This window comes from Accipiter gentilis, chromosome 20, assembly GCF_929443795.1.
Source record: "Accipiter gentilis chromosome 20, bAccGen1.1, whole genome shotgun sequence".
In the NCBI taxonomy this organism is placed as follows: Eukaryota; Metazoa; Chordata; class Aves; order Accipitriformes; family Accipitridae; genus Astur; species Astur gentilis.
The window spans coordinates 12139526-12153930 of NC_064899.1; the positions used below are offsets into that span (position 1 = coordinate 12139526).

The following is a 14405-nucleotide window of genomic DNA, read 5'->3' on the forward strand; positions in this document are numbered from 1 at the left end:
GGTCAAGGTGAAGAATCCTGATCTGGAGCCAGGAACAGGTACAACAAAAACATACCCAGGGATTTTGGCAAAGCTGGACGCCCAAGTGAGTCACCTGGGGAAGGGTGAGCAGCACCCAGAAGCATCTACCTGCCCGTTCCCTGCGTGCTCTGCTAAGCCATAGCACACCTTTGGATGAGCGGCTCGTTCTGAGTTATTGCATTTGCATGTATAATTTAAACACACTATATTAAGGCGGAAATAATATTTATTGTCCTGCTGGCATTTCTAATCTGGATATTCCACAGCACTGTCCAGTGCTCCCAAAGAGACTTCATAACAAGCGTCTTTAAGACTTCCATCAGGTGTGGCCCAACCAACTTTCCTCCCCCCCCGACAAGCAGCAGAAAGCACCTTTTTCATTTGTCTTCACATACCCGGCAAGCTGTCCAAACCCTCTGACAGACCTTCCAGGTTTGAACCAGAGGTTTGGGCTTTTTAACTATATTGCCAACAATAGTGTGTGCGTGGCAGGAATTTTCCACAGAGCCCTGTCCCGACAGTCACGGACACACCAGTGCCACCAGTGCCACAAACAGCAATGGCACAAGGCTGTCCCAGCTCCGTAGTCCTCAGCCAGGGCTACTTTTATGTTTCGCCTTTCACGCAATAAACAAGAAGCCGAAATCCAGTTGCGCACCGTTACATAGCCAAGAATAGCGTTTCCAGCAGAAGGTTTTTTTCCTAAATGGCTACTATTACCATCCCGTGAGCTCTGCATTAGTTCAGACTCGGAGGGCATTTCCAAAAGGCCTGCGACCCCAGCCTGGGTGGAGAAAGGCTAGAAACAGGACCTTCCCATACATCAGAAGTTGGAAGCTTACAAATATTTTCCAACGGCCTCAATCAGACCCAAACCCTGAGCAAAGCTGCATCGAAAGAAAAGATCTCCGAAACGTACTATTAAAAAAAAAAAAAACCCAACAAACAAACCACAGACCGTATCGGTGAGAAGGAGGAAAAGAGTTTCAGCGAGGAAATAAGAACAGAGGAATTACTATGTTTATAGTTCAATTAATGGGACCTTATCAAAAGCCTGTTTGCTTTCTTCTTTTTTTTTTTTTTTTTCTTTTTCAGACACCTATTACACAAACACACCCCCTTAACGCCTCCCCCGCTAACAGCCCGGTGCGCACATCTTAAGCGTATCCACATTTCGGAAGAGGCAGAGAGCCGTTTCCGAAGAAGTGCCTCCACCGGACGGCGTGTCGGAACAAAGCGCTGGGGTGATGGATGTCGGCAGGGTTCGTAAATCCCGTTTTTGCAGCTCGACCTCAGCCGGGAGGCTGCAGCTAACGCCGTAACAAACTCCGAACGCCGCCGCTCTGCAGAGCGGGGACCCGACCCGGGCGGGGGGGGGGGGGGGGGGCTTCACGCCCCTCCTCTTGCCTGCTTACCAAAATTAAAGCCGCTCGCTAAAAACCCAGCGAGATGTCGAGCACTTAATGACAGCACCCGACTTACCGCATATCTTCCCCGCTAACCGCCAGCATAAGGCAGGGAGGGGAAATCAACCGAAAAAAAAAAAAACCCAACCCGACCCCAAACCCCCAACAGAAACAAAGCCCCCCAGCCCCGTCTCTAAGTTTAGCCGGATTTACTCGCTCACGAAGCCCACGGATAACCCTCCTCCGCTCGAACCCACGCCGCCGCGATGCAGGCGCAACCCCGCCGGCTTTCAAAGTAACCTTCGCGCCCCGCCACCCTCCCGGGACGGCACGTTTCGGCGGATCACCTGCACCTCCCATCGCTCCTGCCTTCGCCCTCCACCGCCGGAGGGGAGGGGTGGGGGGGGAAGCGCCGGGCGGCGGGAAGCGGCGGCGGAGCCCGATGCCGATCCCCGCTCTGCCCGCAACGAGCCGTGCGCGGCGGGGCCGGGCAGGGCAGGCGGTTACGAAACCCGCGGCTCCCCCTCGCCCGGGCGGCAGGGAGGGAGGAAGGGAGGCGGAGCGGGGGGGGGGGGGGGCATCCGCGGCGGTCCCCGCTCCCCGCCGGGAATTGGGGTGGGGGGGGGGTGGGGGGGGAAGGAAAAAAAAAAAAAAAAAAAAGGAAAGGGAAGCCGCCCCCGCCGCTGGATCTACCGCACTCCAGCATCGCCTGCCGCCCCCCCCCCCCCACCGCCGCCGCCGCCGAGGGGGGCAGGCCGGGAGGGGAGCCCCGCCGACGGGGAGCGGGCGCCCACTGACCTTGCCGCCATCCGCCGCCGTGCCTGCCCGCGGGGTGGCAGCCCCGCCGCCGCCGCCGCCGCCGCCGCCGCCGCAGCCGGCGCCCTCGCCCCGGCAGCCGGCGCCGCCCCCCCCCCCCACCTTCCCTCCCCTCCCCACCGTTCCCCCTCCTCCGCCCCGCCGGGGTGCGGGGCCGAGGCGGGGCCGTAGGCGGCGGCGGCGGGGAGCGCCGGAGCCGCCCCGGACCCCGGTCAGCCCCACCCCGGGCCGGCCGCGGCGGGCGGGCGGGTGGGTGAGCGGCGGGGAGAGGGGGAAAGCAGCCGGCGGGAGCGGTGGGGGGTTCCTCGGTGCTGGGGCAGGGCTCTGCCGTGGGGAGACAAAGCTCGTTCTGCCTCTCTGCCCCGGGTGAGGGATAGCAGACTGCCCCGGGTGAGGGATAACTGCCCCGGGTGAGCGATAGCAGACTGCCCCGGGTGAGGGATAACTGCCCCGGGTGAGGGATAACTAACTGCACCCCAGCACCGTCCTCCTTGGTGGGGCCGGCAGAGCCCCGCTGCACCCACCAGAGCCGCCTCCACGAGGTGCGCGGGGCTGTCGAAGACCCCGGGCGAGGCAGGTTCTCAGGCTCCAGGTAGCTGGTGCCTTGAGCCTTGAGGACCTTCAATCCCAGCTGGAGGCTTAGAGCTGTGTTACTGGTGCGCGTTAAAGTAATAGGGACGTGTGGCGTGTTTGTCTTATCACAGCAGACCCGGGGCTGGGCTAGGGAATAAGGCCTGCCTTTTATTCACTGCGCCAAGGCCGGTGCCTGCTAGAGAGCACAGGACCACGGACTCGTTTCTGGGCTGCCTGCAGAGAAAATAATCCTATTTACATCAGCAGTAAAAGAAAAAATGCCTATGTACCTCCTAGTGTCTCACATGGGATCGGTAATGGCAAGCAGCAAGAGCTACAAATGGCAAGGGCAGACAAGCGTCTTTCTGCTCCTCGTTGCCTGTCGTTCTGCAGAGCCGGCGTTGTTTTGGGGCAAACAGTTGCAAGCGGTGTGAAAGCAGACCTGTAGGTTATCCAGGTGCTGGTTTTGGTTAGAAAAGCCCTCTCCTCCCCAGCCTCTGCAGCTCCACACTGAAAGCGTTGGCTGTGGAGGGGTAAGAGCTCTATAATCGGCAAAATAAATCATTTTCACAAAAGTCTACTTGGTTTCCTCCCCTTTCTTCTCCCCCCTCTGCTCCGCAATGGGGCTATTTGCAGAGCAGGGTCTCCAGCAAGCCAGGCTTACCACTGGGGAGAGTCTATAGTGCATTCACTACTACAACTCTAGGTTCTACCATAAATATTTAAAACTCAATTACCACTCTCAGAATGAAGGTTCAAAGCAGATTTTCACATCCCACAGTGTTTCTTGGTTCCAACCTTCCTAATCCAATAATTGAGGTAAGACAGGAGAAGTCATGTAGGCCAGATTTCAGGCACCAGTTTGAGTCTGGTTCCCCCCTCATGTCTGCCTCCGAAGTCGCTATCGTCCCTGACCTCTCACGACGTGCGCTACACCACAGGCATCATTTTAGCACATGCTGCCGACTTTCACTTCTCTGCTGATCAGCTAGAAGGACTGTGCAAAAGATTCCACTGCTCTCCCCTTCTCCCCCACCGCCCACCGGACTAATCTGAAGAGCAAATGCTTGAGTTGCTTCTCCCGAGGTTCCCCTTAGCCGGGCAGGGGCCGCCTGCCATCCCTGCCCTCTGCTCTCAGGCACCGGCCGTGGCCCACGCCTGCCCACCCCGGCGGTTCAAGGTTCTCCAGGTTTGGGTTTTTTTTTTCAGAAAAAGCCTTTGAGATGCCGAGGAGGGGGGGGTGCACAGTTGTTTTTACAATTCAAGGAGATCCTTACGGCGAATTCGCATTGGGTATTTGTGTAACATCCTGGTTTTTGAAGAGACACGCCAAGTCTGGGAGGCACAACTCCTCACGTGCTTCTGTGTGCCAAGCCCCTACCATTCCCTAGATGAGTTCCCCCTTTCCTCCTTAGAAAACAAGTGGGAGCTAATGCCCACAAGCAGTATTTACGGTACCAGATCTCCATGGACACAAGAGAGGAAAATTTATTACAAAATGGAAACAAACATCCCTCCAACAAGCGCCAGCCAGCACTGCTGCAAATGATGTCCACCAGAGAGGCCAGGGACTACACAGATGTAGAGAAAGATAACCCGCTCGCTGAGACGCATCCCGCAAGGCAGTGTTGAAGAGTATTGGCACGATGACTTGGTTAATTATATTGCTATTGTTCCTGCTGTGGTTTTATCATTACAGCAGAGTTTAGACAGCTCAGCTGAGACCAAGACACCCCCGTCTCTGGGTTAAGTGGACAGCAAAGAATCGAGTGTTTCAGCTCCTGCATCCAAATACAAGGTCCTTATCCTGGAGGGGCTAGCACACATGCTTAGATTTTAGCATCCGACTCCCTCTACTGAATGGATTAAAGTTAACGTATGTGCACAGCTCCTGGCAGAAGCGCTACCAGATAGATGCAGCAGACAAGGGGAAGGGGAAAGGAAGCGTAATTACTCCCAGGAGGATTCGTGCATTGCCGCCGTCATCCCCCAGGCTGCACCTGTTCTGAGAAGAAGAGTCTTAAAATCTCTAGAGAAGAAATCTTGAAAAGTTCCCAGCAATGGGCTTGAAATGAAGGAAGAGAGATAGATTTCAGCTTTAGGTTTATTTCGATAAAACTCTTTTCACTAGGACTCATCAAGTTCTTTGGCACTGGCCCTTTCAGTGCCTACCTGATAAAAACAGAGTAAGAGGGCGCATCCAGCGCCAGGGGTGTGGAAGGACGGACAGAAGGACAGCCCTGCGCTCTGCCCTGCAAAGGCAGCTCTGCTCTGCTGCCCTTTGCTATTCTCTCACCCGTTTGGTTAGATCAAGGGACCTTTCTTTTTCCATCTGGATTTTTTGAGCATTTTTTATAAGGGCATCAAACGTAACAGTCAATTAGAGCAAATTGCTCTCAGACACATTCACTCAAGCACAGCTCGTAATGGGGAGGTGGGATCTCCCATCATTCACGGGAATAATAGAAGCAATCCCTACAAATGCTGGGATAGCACTGGGATACCATAACGAAGGTAACTAACTCCAGGTCTCTCCATTATGATCACCTAAGGGACCTCTAATAGGCAATATATTTGTAAGACCTCAGAGTCAAACTTTCAGCGCTGGGAGCGAGTCACCAAATAATTATAAAACCGAACTGGAGCTTCTGAGCATTTTAAAAATAATCAGTACATGGGGGATCCATTCCATTTTGTTCCTGAGCTCACAGTGGAGAGTTAAATCATATTCCCAAGGTTTATGGTGTTACTAAGAGGCCTGGGAACTTTTTTTAGCCTAGTTTCCTAGAGAAACAAAGTTTATATCATGCTGTCTGTGTATCTTCCTGTCTTCCTGTTTTACTTCAGCTGCTTTTGAAAGCCTTGACCAAGCTGTCAGAGGAGGAGAAATCAGGAACAGTAATGTCCCTACTCTTTTTTTTTTTTTTTTTTTTTCTTTTTAAAATCACTAATGGGATAGAGGAAAGAAACTTCTTTAACCCTCGCCAAGCAAGAGGCAGGGGGAGCTCGGCGCTTCTCCATTCAGTCCAGCTGCCAGCAAGCACTCATGCGTGAGACAGCAGTACTAAACCAAACTTCATAATAACCCCCGCTCACGTAGACATCTTTCAGTGGAAAAAAAATGAAGACTTCTACAGTCTAAGACCTCTGGGACTAATGGGAAAAAATTACATTGACCATTAAAATCGCTACTGAATCAGGGCCTGTCAAACCTCACACCTTGCACAAAAACTTCACAGAAGGCTGTTGCCTAAAACTGTGAGGCAAAAGTGCAGCCCATAGAGATTAAAAAGGCATCTATCAGTGGAAGCAGGTTCAAGCCCCACTGATCACAGGCAACTGTCGCTCCTCATATTGATACCCTGTGATAAAATGACGACGAACATTTTGGCTCATTGAAATCTGACAGGCTCACACACATTCCCTTGTTCTCTTCCATAAAACACTGTTTTATTGCATGCTTTAAAATATTCAGCAGAGTGAGTATTTTTACAGATTGCTAACCTGAAAATTGGCATGTAAAAAGTCCACATATTTGTGGTAACTCAGTTTAACAAATTGCTTTGAACCCCCAGTCTCTCTCTCTCTCTCTCTCTCTCCTCAAAAAAATCTCTACTTAGGAGGAGAGCCTTCGCCCCTGTGCTAACATTAAAGGCTTCAAGCAGAAGAAGATGGTCAATGTGCTTACCATGGAAGAGCAACAAATTCTGTATTCACCTGTATGCCATTCAGCCCACTTTTTGTCCTTGGCCACAGAAATTTGACCAATAATTTTCTCCTGTAATAGTTTGTAAATGCTCATCTATTAACTATAACCTTAAAAATGAAAGTGCATTGACATCTTTAGGTACAAAATGTAGGGAAGTTGCTCCTTCAGTATTGGCACGCTGCCTTTACAACCAATGGGGAGATGTCCTAGGAGATGATTCAGAGCAGGAATCCAGCCTGGATACTCTGGGTCACCTTCTGCCTGAGCTAATCTTCCTCCCCAGACAAGATAGGGGAAAAGCTTCCTGCGTTGAAGTTTAGTGCCCAAAGACAGGCAGCGCGAATAGTCCCCTGAGGCTCCCAATCCAGGAGAGCACTTGGGCCTGCTGATGCATCCCTTTGCCTCCCTCAAAGTGGTAGTCCAGCCTAAACCAGTCTCAGGGAGCCACCTCGGAGGAGCCACAAACCCTGAGTCCCACCAACCGGGGGCTTTTCCGCGGCACTGCCTCACCGCCGGCCCCTGGGCAGCCTCTGGGGACGCGCCTGAGATGGGCCAGCCTGGCACCCCGGCCACCGGCCCGTCTCGGCACGGCATGGCTGAGGTGGGAAGGGACCTCCGGAGATCCTCCTGTCCGGCTCAGAGCAGGGTCAGCAACAGCAGGGCGCTCAGGGCTGTCTCCCGCTGGGTTTTGACCCCTTACTGCCAGTGCAGAGCGCTGGGTAAACACACCAGGGGTGCTACCGCAGCGGTTACTCTCTGTACAGTCCTGGATATTGTCTCTGCTGCTGCAGTTGTCAAGAAATGAAAGAGGGAAAAAAAGTGTTTATGAGCTCTGGCAATTCTCTGCAGAGCTGCACTTTTATCTCCCCTTACCCCATCACAAGGCAATGTTTAGAAAAATACACTGATATGAATCAAATCTTGATCCTTTGCTCTTTTACCGTACATCAGGAAAGAGCCATTACCTGTATCTTCTCAATAATTAATAGCTCACTGTATATTAAACAAAAGAGTAAACATCTATGTGAAAAATATTCTCATATCAGTGGATTTCAATTACCAAAACTTGATTATTTAAAAAAACAAAACTCTTCTGTTATCCAAAGCAATGTTGAATTTGTGGCTGGGCATTAACTCTATTGAAAGTCCATTAGTTAGACAGCCCCTCATTCATCCATGTTAATTCACTCTCCTTCTCTGAAGTAGCCGAGGTTTAAGAGAATTGCAGTCCTCCTATACAAACAGAACACAAATAAATGACATGGAGATATTTCATCATAATTTACCGACTGCAACAACTACTGCAATCAGTGTTCAGGACTTGCATACTAGAGCATCGTGATGGCCCTTTGGCACTAGCTCACTACAGAATAACTACAGATAGTCCCATCGCTGGCAAAAAGCTCCATTAAAAAGAAAGTTGAAGTTGCAAACACAGCATTCAAAATTAGAAAACGCCCAAATTAAGGCTGACTAGTCCCTCCTGACATAATCATACGCTTCAGTTACATGAATGTATGCTGCTTTTCAGAGCATCCTGGGCACCCCTGCAGTTGCGTGGTGGTTGTCCTGGTTTTGGCTGGGACAGAATTAATTTCTTCCTAGTAGCTGGTAGAGTGCTGTATTTTGGATTTAAGAGAATAATGTTGGTAACACGCTGATGTTTTAGTTGTTCCTAAGTAGAAACCGGGAGGGAGCATGGCCGGGGCGGGGGGAAGGAGCCAGTGAGCGGCTGCGCGGTGCTTCGTTGCCGGCTGGGGTTAAACCGCGACGTGTGGGATCTCGACAGCACAATCCCGTCATCCCGGTCCCCACCGCTGACCTCCCCCGTCACCTCCCCCTGTGCCACCACCCCAGCTCCATGTCGCGGGCTCCCTGTGCCCTCACCCCCGGTCTCCAGCCCTGGTAGGCCACTTTCCACTCTTCAACACAATCTCCCTGGTTTTCCTTGCCAGGCTGTTGGTCACATTACATTCCAGCAGTATCCAGCCCCCGTTTCCCACCCCAACTCCCAGACCAGGTTTCTTACAGCGGGGCCCCAGTATCTTCTCCACTCCAAGTCCCCAGCCTCAATCTTTCTAGGCTGCTTTAGTCCACCTGTTTACGCCACCTCCACAAATAAAGGCCAGGACCCTTCCTCCTCGCCGTCTGGGGTCCAGGAGGTGAATGGCACAGGGCACAAGTCTCTGTGGCTGTGCCAGGAGGCACCGAGAAGAGCATTGCCAAAAACCTCCCGCTCAGTCCCTGCAGCCACAGACCAGAGCAGGGTCTCCACAGACAGAAACATCAAAGAGATCAGCAGCCAAACGTACAAGCCTCTACCAGGTGTGTGCAAACTGTGATTTTCCAGGGGTTTATAACTTGGCTGAATCTAGGTATCTTTTGCAGATGCATGAATGAAACTAGATTTTCCACGTAACGTTATCACTGCCTGATCGTTGTTTCCCTTTCCAAAGTGCAATGATGCTACATCTTACACAAGAAGCTGTTCTGGGAAAAAATTTCCTAGAAAGAGCTGAAAAGCCAGAAATATCCCTCCAGAATCAGACTGAGGTAGGCATCTGGCACAGAAAATGTTAGCCCAAAAGGTTAAGTTTTCAACAAGTTACAGAATATGCAAAAAAAGTGGTGCAACTCAACTCCGACATTAATTAAAGAGAACTGAGTAGGAGAAAGGTCATTTTCTCTAGCCTAGCACAAGTACCACATATATTACCCTTAGGGTAGTATAAGTCCACAGTTCACATTACAGGCCTTGAGAAGATGAAATAGCGCTGCGCTGTGTAAACACTCTAAACATAGTCCATTAGGACTGAACAAACCAGCTGTTTCAGGGTGTTTTACACCCCTTGATTGGTGTTATAAAACCTATGGTTACCACAGGCAGAATTTGTTGTCCAACAATGAAAGTCCAGCAATCACCAAGACAGGTCCCACCACCTACTTTAGCAGAGAAAATAAAGCGAGGCGTGGAAGTCTCTGTTTATGCAGACTTGTTTGCTTGACTTGTTTATGCTACATATTTGCAAACCACTGGCTGATCTTGTCAGCCATTACCTGCACCAGAAGCTACACTGAAGCATTGTCAGCTAAGTAATTTTACTCATATAGTCAAGTGTTAATAGGATTAGGACCGAGGGCTGGAATTTCAGTGTCAGATCTGAGGCAGGCATGGAAAAAAAAGCACGCTGGGATGTTTATGTGCTCAGCACTAGCATGGCAGCGAATGTGCTTCATCCTGACGCTTCCTGAAAATGACATCATTTATAATTAACACTACAGCTGCAGATTCACCACGATTTAAAATGAATTAAGTAACAAAGCTCTTTAGGAAATCCTATGGATTTCCTGGGATAGACAGTATGGCCAGTTAAGCATGTGAATATGAAGTAAATATGTTTTTTTATTGGGGCTTCTGAAAATGAGAGCACCCTGTCCACTCCTCAGCAGAGGGGATGGCATTGCTGGTGGCCGGGAAGTACATCAAAAACAATGCTGTCCCCGCAAGACATGCCTGATCGGACGTCCTGCCCTGGTTGAGGCTACCCTTGCATAGCAGTCTTTCATCAGGGCCTCATCCCGCAGTCCTCACGCCCCTGAAAGAAGCTTGGGGGATTTCAGCAGCGTCTAATTTGAAGACTAGTCATAAAAGCAAACGTCTTCAGGACCAGACCCGCCAAGGCAAGAGCATTCAAACCTCTGTCAGCGTGTACAGAGTCGGGTGGAGTGCAGTTGCGGCTATGTGTCCTTACGGGCTTTCCATAGCTCCTAAAACCAAGATGATGCTGAGAGCATTTCAGACCTCACCAGCTAGAAAGCCATTGCGGCTGCAGCGGTGCAGACGCCCTTGCTGGTAGGGGTCCTACTGCTGCGGCTCCCACTAACGTGGCAGAGCCGTATCCTTTCTACCACAGCAGTGGGAGAGCTTTCTAAAACACTTGGTCTTTTCCCAGCCTTGCTCAGTTAGTATGTGTTTTTCCAAACAACCTACTTAGGGTCCAAGAGGCAATAAGCTTCTTATTAAGCTGATAGATCCATCTCATTAATACTCGCTCTCCTAGAGCTCTAGTCAAGTGTGTCCGTGTTTTCTAGCACAATGCCACTTATATCACATTTAAGATTGCTGCCAGAAAATATGTATGGAGGTTCCTAGTTCAGACCTCTGGGCTGTGAGACTTGCCTGATCCATGTGTCTAATGTCAGTCCTGTGACATGTCAGCTCTTTTATACGCCCCCGATTTAAAAAGAGTTGTTTAAAACCCCATATTCGCATCTCCCGTAAGGGAGCGCAGACCTCCTTAGAGATCTGGCTGAAGAGGAAGAAGATGTGGCTGAAGGGCAAAAAATTGCCCCAGCCTAATTCCTGAAGTCAGATGGGACTTACACCCTTAAATCACTAGGAAGCTTTTGAAAAATTTACTGTGTCACCCTCTGGACTGATAAAAATTACCTGCGAGAAAGGCTTTTCTTTTATATACCTTTTTAGGCTTGGAAAAGGCCTCCCCTTAGTCAGAGGAAGAAAGAAAAGGGTTTAAGGCCTTATCTTGCCTTTCTCAACTTCCCAACTTTCCCACTGATTAAATTGCTCAGAAAATCAAATTCTCTGAAGAGGCCAAAGGGTGTGAGTCTCACGGGTGTGAGCCTTGCAAGGCCACACCAATTCCCATTAAAACGAGTGGAGGAGTTTCCACTGACTACAATAGGATTTGGATGGTCCCACAAAGAAGTTGCTAAATATCTGTTAGAGCTGACGTCCCAGCCCATCTGCAAGGCATGTGTATGCACTGTGCACACCAATGGTAAAGAGAGATGTGTAGGAGGGAGTAAATTACGTCTCTCCTTTTTGCAAGGAAGGTTAGCCTGATTCTCAGTTATTTCATCCCAATTTCAGCATTAATAATGGACCAAACTGCAAAAGTTGCTCATGGGAGCCTACATGTGGGTTGTACAAAGCTGCCAGGTTTCTGCCAGGGAGGCTGGAGGGGAAGCTGCCCAAGGCAGAAGGGGGCTTTGGAGAGCACTTTGTTTAAAGTTGAAGCGCTCAAGACTGTTTTGGGCATTCATCATCCTCAAAAAGAAGTGCTTGGCTGCCTTCCATGGAGGGAGGGGAGTGCATGGCAATTGGACCCTCAGCAGCTGCCAAGGAAAAATAATCCAGAAGGAACATGTATAAATAAAATACATTTTGCTAGTCCTAATATTACACGGCTTTCTTCACGCTCTCCCTCTAATGTTTTAATTCCCTTCCAACCATTTTCTGTTTCTCTGCCAGTCTGTCTATCATTTTCCATGTTTCTTTTATTATTTCCTTCTTCTTCATATTTCTTTCCTCATTTTTTCTTTGAAGAGCAGCATCCTCTGCCTTCTCATTCGCTCTTTCCCATGGTGTCTTCACATGTTCTCCACATATTCTGTATCACCTTGTCCATTTTTTCACTTTATCTGCATGTCTTTCCCCTCCATTGCTTAATTTTCTACTAATTTCTCTCTTTCAGTCTTCTTTTAAAACCATTCTGACATAGCTCCACAATACTTTGCAGACCTCTGAGCCCCTTTTTTTTATCTCACTGTTTTCTCTGCAAATGTTTTCTTTGATTGTCATCTTCCCAACTTTTAACAAAGAAAAAGCTTTTGACTCCAAAACCATTGCTTATGCTCAAATGGCAGAGGTGCAACTACCCTCTTCTGGAAGTCCCTCCCCAGCCTCTTGCCACTGACCCAAGGGCAGGTTCCACGCAGGGAAAGGTCCTCGATGGGACAAGTGACAGCAACATAGCTCCATGCTTAGATCACAAGTGCCCAACCCTCACAGTGAATAAGGATATTACTGGGTAAGTTACAACTATAGCAGTCAACACACGCTAGGAAATTCATTGCTAAAGGACTATGAGTTTGGCTGAAAGCTGCAGACTCTGGGTCTTTCAAATTACGTGATGATGGTGCCTAAAGAAAAATGTGGCAAATGAACACAAAGAAAATATTTATAGGCAGAACTTTCCAAAGCAGGATTCACCTATGTGTGGCAAAGCAAAATTGCGTCTCAAAGTCAGAAGGGTTTTGCTTTCTCCAAATGTGTTTTTACGCTGATTTTTGTGTTGCTAGTGACAGATGACAGGAGACAGATTTTCTACTCCATGTGATACGACTATGGCAGGAGTGGAAAAACCTAGTGGTCTGCAGGCTCTAAATTCAGGATCAGCATCTTTTAGGCAAATGCCCAAACATAATCATCAGAGAGAGATCAACTTCACTAAAACCTTGCCCTGCTTGGGATTTCGCCTTTCTTAGCTATCATAGCTAATGTGGGCTGCTCTCCACGGGACACTCGTCGGCCCAGGTAGTTTTGATCTTGTTTGCTGTGGCTTTATCAAAGTCAGATCGAGCAGCGTCATTCTCAATGCTAGGATTTTTTTTTTTTTTCTTTTCACCTCACGTGCCATAATTCCTTCCCTGCCGCTATGAAGTATGTTATTTGGCCTGAACTCTCATAACCACCTTCCTCATCATTGACGTGTTGCAAATACAGCACCCTGCTCCAGCCAGATCCACCCCAGCTGGCTCACTCGACCCTTTATTTTAAGAGGAAAACTTCTCTGACATGCAACGGTGGCTCCAGGAGACTGCCAGGTGGCTTCGGGGGAAATGCTCAAATGAACGAGGAGGACCAAGCTGTAAATCTGAAGGGAGGAGGGAGCCCGCCTCTGGTCCCTTGCTCCTGCTGCTCTCAGTGCAGCCAATTCTTGCCTCGCATTGGATTATTTCTGAGCTGTGAAAACAGCTGCAGTTGCAAGTTGCTGCTTGCCAGAGCCTAATATTTCTCCTACCTGTCCAGACATCCCATATAACAAGAAAGTGCTGATGGCAGCATGACAAACCTCTCTCTGGAGCTGGTGCTATGTAGTCATGTCTGCAGCTGAAGAACCATCGCAGCCTCACCAGCGGGTTCATTCTTGTTGATGCTGTTTTAAGGCATGGTGGGTGCAATGGAGTTGCCACAGCATGAAAAATGAAAGTTTAAAAAGTGAATACTTAAAGAGCGAGATTATTCTGGCTATCCGTGAAGTGTGGTCTTTTTTTCTGCTGAGTACATGTAGCGTACAGTCTCATTTCATTCAGCCACCCGCAGCTTATTAGGTAAGAAAAGTGTGCCATGGCATAGGGCTTTCCATATGGACCCACCAGTATTTTCTACAGGTCTCGCACACACTGCTAACCACTTCTGGGATGCAGGGGGGGGGTTTGTTGACTGGTATCAGAGGGGGAGTTCCAGTTTATGGCCCTGGTGATAAGAGCCATGGCTGCTATTTATCCACAGAGGTTTCTGTATACTTATCAAGATCGATAAACAGCGGCAGTCACTCCCCAGTGATGCACCCACACCTGCAGAGATTGCTCAGGATGTGGAAGCTGACAAATCTCCTTTTATCTGCTGATGGCTTAACTACCCTTATCCCAAGTGTGCCTCTTTCGGGGAAACGTCCAGGAGCGCAGTCACACTGGCCAGAGATTTAATTGCTTCTAAACCTTCGTCTTCTATGTTGCAATACTGTAGCAGCCGCGGATGATTTTATTTAAAAAAGAAATTCCTTTGCTCTCATCACCATTATCTCCTCCAGGTAATGTCCCTGCAGGCTGGTCAGGTTTCCCAGCGACCACGAGGAGGACAAGTTTCACTCGCTAACCAGTCCTCAGCATCTCTCCTAGCTTCTTCCCTCGGGGCAACCATGGGAAGGCTGGGATGTGGCTGGGATGTTCCCTCGAGGAGCTGATAGCAATCACGGTCTTTGTCTCCTCTCCCTCCTCGGTGAGTCATTAGGATTCACTCCCAGTCCTTTGTCTCCTTACTTGGGTGTCATCTGACTGTAATCCCGTTCCTTGTC

General features: G+C 49.5%; 1 protein-coding gene across 3 annotated transcripts in view; it reads right to left on the bottom strand.

Annotated features, from left to right (window-relative positions):
* Positions 1-2299, bottom strand: part of RNF152 (ring finger protein 152) — a 46583-nt gene extending 44284 nt beyond the window's left edge. The window contains exon 1 of one of the 3 annotated variants that reach the window (XM_049823832.1): positions 2226-2299. The gene's annotated coding sequence lies outside the window, so the exon portion shown is untranslated. Of the gene's footprint in view, positions 1-1774; positions 1825-2225 lie in introns of those variants that run through there. The other 2 variants (XM_049823831.1, XM_049823834.1) reach the window with 2 other exon arrangements.
* Positions 2300-14405: the final 12106 nt, after the last annotated feature.